General features: G+C 43.7%; 1 pseudogene; it reads left to right on the forward strand.

The window, feature by feature from the left end:
- The first annotated feature begins 1717 nt into the window (after positions 1 to 1717).
- LOC141113603 (UDP-glucuronosyltransferase 2A2 pseudogene) lies at positions 1718 to 5163 on the forward strand (annotated as a pseudogene).
- The last annotated feature ends 1363 nt before the right edge of the window (positions 5164 to 6526 follow it).

Raw genomic sequence — 6526 nt, forward strand, 5'->3', positions numbered from 1 at the left:
GTTGATAGACTCTGGACAAGAAGTGCTTGACCTTTCGGACAGTCCCACCAGATGTGACGGGATGAACCCTTGATGCGTCACCTATGAAAACAAAGTGCACCAATAGTTTAAAGGCTGCTGATGTTACGACATTAACATGAAATTTACAGGTTTTTAAACATACGTTAATGTTCTTGCAAACGCTACATGCCTTTAAAGTTTTTCCAAACTGTCCGATATCTAGGGCACTGTGATCGGCCACTGAAAGACATATGAGATCAACTAAAGATCGTTTCATATCTATGACCACTTTTACCATGACCATTTGTTGTCAACATGAAATGATTGGATTTTCTTCTTTAAAAAAAAAAGTGTTCCAATAAATTCCACAAACATCTAACGCTGCAGTAGTATGCGTCAAAAAAAAAAAAAAAGTATGTCGATACTACTACTGCATTTTGACTAATGAAGAAGGAGTTAGTTTCACCTTCAACAAGTCCAAAAATGGCAAATGAATTTCAGTAGCTTAACGAGAGAACAAACTGTGATCCCTTTATAAATATCATCTCACGTGCATAAGGTTAAAGTACAGACTGTTAGACTATTTCGATCCATCTATGGGCAACTACTACTACTGTGGATAATAAAAGAGACAATATTGCATAGGAACAAATAAAGGGAGGAGCCAGACTGCCATATAAGGGTGACTTTGCACTATATATCCATGCTGACTTCCCGAAAATCCTTATTTCAGCCTGTATGTTGTGTAATAGGAAGTACAGGATCTCTGAGGACTGCTGACATAGAGTTCAATTGAAAGACATATGAGATCAACTAAAGATAGTTTCATATCTATGACCACTTTTACCATGACCATTTGTTGTCAACATGAAATGATTGGATTTTATTCTGTAGCAAGGTCCCAGGCCTCTTTTGATCTAATGAGAACTTCCAAGGCCAGGGATAGTTGACATCCTTCTGTATGTAGTGGGTTGTGGGGCATGGTGGGTGTATAGTTGTTAGTTATTGGGCGCCAGACACTTCTTGGATGCAAAAGAAAGTTTATTTCTCTTAAAGTGGTTGTATACCCTAATTATTAATTTTTACCTACAGGTAAACCTATAAGTAAAATGAATATCTCCTAACCCTCTATGGTTTAGGAGATTTTCACTTTACATGCAGCCGCTGACTCCAGCGGCGCATGCGCTGTGAATGCCCGGCTGAAGGTCCGGAAGACGTTGCCGGACCTTGCCGGGAGGAAGACTCCCGCATGCATGTGCGGGAGTGACGTCATCGAGGCTCCGGCCACTCTCAACGCCGGAGCCGTGAACCCGGAAGACACGCCAAGGGAAAAATGTCGGCTCCCTTGACATGGACCGGGATTAGATACCGACTCCTCGTTCTAAGGTAAGTATTTCATAATGAGCTAGTATGCGCAGCATACTAGCTCATTATGCCTTTGTCTTACGGGTTTTTTTTTTTTTCTTAACAAACCTTTTTTTGGCGGAGAGAGGGTTAGGGCCAGGACACCCTTAGGGTAGTTGCCAGATTAACTGGCAGACTCCAAGACTTCAATAGGAGAACAGCCATGCAGGGAAAGGCATCCAGCAAGATGCCACATCTGCATGTGCAAGAATTCTCTCTCCTATGGCAGCAGTCTTTAACAGTTCCAAACACAAGGCTCAACAGCTCCTTCACTTTCACTACAATCACTCCTTGTAGTTCTTCAATACACTGAGCTCCCGGTCTCTTGCTAGACCCACTGATTCACTGCCACTGAATCCCTTGAGCACCTCCAATCTTCATGGTGGTATCTTCCTCAAGCGTCACCCCCCGCTTCTCTGTTGGGTCCCTAGCGTGGCACTCAAGATACCTCTTAAGCTTTACCCCCGCTGGCCTGCTCGGTCCCTGGCTTGACACACAAGGCTGCTCTTCAAGCGGCACCTTCGCTGGCTGGGTCCCTCGCTAGATTCCCACTGAAGTTTCCCGACTTTTCACCGTCCACGGTTGGACAGCTTCCCCTCTACCCCTGACCACAACAGGTTCTCCGGCCGACAAAACCGTCACTTTTGGTTGGATTGCAAGCCTCAGTCCCAACCCTGCGCTGCTCTCTTGCTTCTGGATAGGCCCTCAGACAGCCTAGCAGCCAGATGTGCCCGGGATAGGCCCCATCTCTGGCCTAGCAGCCTGGACAGTACGACACACGTCCACCCAGACAGCTGTCCAGGTGGCACAGAACACAGATTACCTGACTCCACCCAAATATATAGGTTCTCCCAGCAAGAAAACCCCTGCCCATTGGCTGAGATACCCCATGTACCCTTAACCTGACCTTGCGTTGCCCTTCTCGTATCTAGTACCACCAAGTGCCCGGCCACCTAGTGGTAGATGAGAAAAGAGCAACAAGGCCAAACTTAGGGAGAAATCAATAGATCTCTAGCAATCAACCAGGATAACTACTCCTGGCAAGTAAATTTGTGAGGAACAACCCTGCCTAAACTCCAGGGTGCTACATCTATTTAAAAAAAAAAAGTGTTACATTAAATTCCACAAACCTCTAACGTTGCAGTAGTATGCTTCAAAAAAAAAAAAAAGTATGTCTATACTACTACTGCATTTCGGCTAGTGAAGGAGGTGTTAGTTTCACCTTTAACAAGTCCAAAGATGGCAAATTAATTTCAGTAGCTCAATGAGAGAAAAAACTGTGATCCCTTCATAAATGTCATCTCACATGCATAAGGTTAAAGTACAGTCTGTTAGACTATTTTGGTCCATCTATGGGCAACTGACTAGAAAGAGAATTATAACAAAGTGCTGAGAATAAAGTATTTCAAGATAAGACTCTGTACCTATTCTGCAACCCCAACATCTAATAAAGTAAGGGCCATATTTGGGCTGTGGATAATAAAAGAGAGAATATTGCATATAAAGAACTAGAGGGCGGAGCCGGACTGCCTTATCAGAGTGACTTTGCACTATATATCAATGCTGACTTCCCAATAATCCTTATTTCAGCCTGTATGTTGTGTAATAGGAAGTACAGGATCTCCGAGGACTGCTGACATAGAGTTCCACTAACATGGCAGCCACAACAACGGCATACTGCATATTGTCATGTGCTCTGTTCTTCACTGCAGCACACGCTGGGAAGATTCTGGTTATACCTGCAGATGGAAGTCATTGGATTAATATCAAGGTCCTTATAATGGAGCTGGTCCAGAGGGGACATGAGCTGACGGTTTCCCGGCCCTCCAACAGCATGTATATAGATGAGGCATCAGAACACTTCAAGATAGAGAACATTCCCGTGCCTGAAACACAAAAGTTTAGTCAGAAGGAATTTGAGGAGTTCGCCTTGGACTGGGTTTTTCAACAAGCTTTCACCAAACATTCCTCCTCTTTCACCATGGCCTTTGATTTTATTGTAGCCCTTAATTTTGGGTCTCAGATGATTTCAGGTTACCTCGGTTCAATATTTGAGAACACAGATGTCATGCAGCGTTTGACCAATGCTAGCTTTGACTTGATTCTTGCTGATCCATACAACGTGGCTGGAGTCATGTTAGCTCACTACTTGAAGCTTCCCATTGTACTTTTCGGGAGGTGGATGCCCACTGAAGATATACACTTTGCGATTGCCCCATCTCCACTTTCCTATGTGCCAGTGCTAAATTCTCGAGTGTCCGACAGAATGGCCTTCCATGAAAGAGTTAAAAATGTGGCCCTTTATTACCTATACCTGACTGCCACCCACCTTCTTGCATACCCAATATATGACAAATTGGCTCAGCGTTATTTCAACACAGACATTGGAGTTTTAGAGATGTACAAGAGGGCTGATATCTATTTGATGAAAGTGGACTTTGTGTTTGAATTCCCAAGGCCAACAATGCCCAACGCCATATATATTGGAGGATTTCAGGGAAGGCCACCCAAACCTCTCTCTGAAGATATTCAACGATTCATGGATAACTCAGAGCAAGGAGTGGTTGTCTTTTCATTGGGTTCTCTTGTTAGCAAGCTTCCTCTTCAACTCGCTGAAAAGATTGCGGCGGGCCTGGCCCAACTCAAGGAACAAGTAATTTGGCGTTACTCTGGAGAACCTCTGGACACCTTGGGAAATAACACCATTACTCTTGACTGGCTTCCACAAAATGACCTCCTTGGTCATCCCAACACCAAGGTGTTCCTGGCACATGGCGGTGAGAATGGCATCTATGAGGCCTTGTACCATGGTGTCCCCATAGTTGGATTTCCACTGTTTGGTGACCAGTATGAAAATCTGCTGCGTCTGAAGGTGAGAGGGGCTGCTATTATTCTGGAGAACTTGCAAGATATAACTGCCAAAGATATATTCAATGCAGTGCGCACAGTTATTGATGACCCGACCTACAGCCAGGCCATGAAGTACCTTTCTGGGTTACACCGAGATGCCCCTGTGCCCCCGCTAGACCTGGCTGTGTTCTGGACAGAGTATGTCATGCGCCACAAAGGAGCATGTCACCTGCAGCCTGCAGCAAATGACCTGGCCTGGTACCAGTACTACCTGCTTGACGTCATTGGCTTTCTCCTCATCACAGTTTTGGTGTCTGTCTATATAACAATAAAAATCTTTCGAGTGGTGCTGAGGACCTTCTGCTGCCGGAAGCAGAACACACAAAAGCAGAAGAAGTCATAAAATGACCTTTATCTGAAAGTGGCCACTGGTGGGAGACCCACATCTGAAATGTTTTCTAGAATGTCATTGGCTTTGAGCTGGATACACACTATCCAATTTTCTGTAGATTTTTTTTTTTCCTTCAGACTTGCCAAAACCATATAATATGAGGTCAAACCTTAGGAGTTTCAATTTGTATGCAATCAGGCAGGCCCCTGAACTACATGGTTTTGGTAAATCTGAAGGAAATCTGACGACAATAGTTGTATAGTGTGTATCGGGTTTTAGGGAAAAATATCTGCAAGTATGTGTTTGGAACCAGCTTAACGCTTATAAAAATCCTAACAATGAGCTTTTCTTATTTTTTTTTTCCCTTCTGGTCTGCTAAATATACTGTTATTAAATCTGTTCAAAAAGTCCCTGTTGATCCTCCCTGAAATCCTGAGAGCTAATAACTTCCTTAAAGTGGACCTTCAGTCAATTTTTCAACTTTCCACATATTAAATCTTCTGCCCTTGTTGTTTTAACTTTGGATAATAGAACATTTTTTTTTCTGTCAGTAAATACCTTATACAGCCCACTTCCTGTTTCTTGTCTGGTAAAAAGCCTAGGCTTATGACATCATGCACAGCTCTCACTCTCTTGAGAATTTGCCAGGAAGGGAGGGGGGATGAGTCATAAGAGGGCCAATGTGAGCTGCAGTGCTGGAGGGGTGTGCCTCTGTGTAAATCCAGGAAGTGAACAGGCAGCAGCTTCAGCTGCCCACAGTTAAAATGGATGCAGCCAGACTTAGTGGAGAGAGATTTCTGCAGCATATTTGGCAAGTACAGAATCACAGTATATATAAAATATAGTGATTGCATATTTATCAGACTTAAATGACTCAGATCATCAAACAAATTTTATCATTACACAAAGATAACCCAAGCAGATACAGAATGCAGTTTTTAAATGATGGCTTTATGTGAAAAAGTAATCCCCGCCCTAAACCTAATAACTGGTTGTGCCACCCTTGGTGGCAAAAACTGCAATCAAGCGTTTGCGATAACTGGCAATGAGTCTTTCACATTGCTGTGGAGCAATTTTGGTCCACTCTTCTTTTGCAGAATTGTTTTCATTCAGCCACATTGGAGGGTTTTCCAGCATGAACGGCCTATTGAAGGTCATGACACAGCATCTCAATCGGATTTAAGTCTGGACTAGGCCACTCCAAAACCTTCATTTGGTTTTTTTGAGCCATTCAGAGGTGAACTTGCTGTTTCGTTTCAGGTCATTGTCCTGCTGCATAACCCAAGTGCACTTGAGCTTGAGGTCATGAACTGATGGGCGGACATTCTCCTTTAGGATTTTCTGGTAGAGCTCAGAATTCATGGTTCCATCAATTATGGTAAGTCGTCCAGGTCCTGAAGCTGCCAAGCAGCCCCAGACCATCACACTACCACCACCATGTCTGGTATGATGTTCTTGTTATGAAATGCTGTATTAGTTTTATGCCAGATGTAACGGGACGCACACCTTCCAAAAAGTAACATTTTTTGTCTCATCAATCCACAGAATATTTGCCTAAAAGTCTTGGGTATAATCGAGATGTTTTTTGGTAAAGATGAGCCTTTGTGTTCTTTTTGGTCAGCAGTGGCTTTGACCTTGGAACTCTGCCATGGACACCATTTTTGCCCAGTCTCTTTCTTAATGTTGAAACATGAACACTGATCTTACCTGAGGCCTGCAGTTCTTAGATGTTCTGGGTTCTTTTATGACCTCCTTGATGAGTCGTCGTCGTGCTCTTGGAGTAATTTTTGTAGGCCGGCCACTCCTGGGAAGGTTCACCACTGTTCCAAGTTTTCTCCATTTGTGGATAATGGCTCTCCCTGTGGTTCACTGGAGTTCCAA

Source organism: Aquarana catesbeiana, linkage group LG12 (assembly GCF_042186555.1).
Source record: "Aquarana catesbeiana isolate 2022-GZ linkage group LG12, ASM4218655v1, whole genome shotgun sequence".
In the NCBI taxonomy this organism is placed as follows: Eukaryota; Metazoa; Chordata; class Amphibia; order Anura; family Ranidae; genus Aquarana; species Aquarana catesbeiana.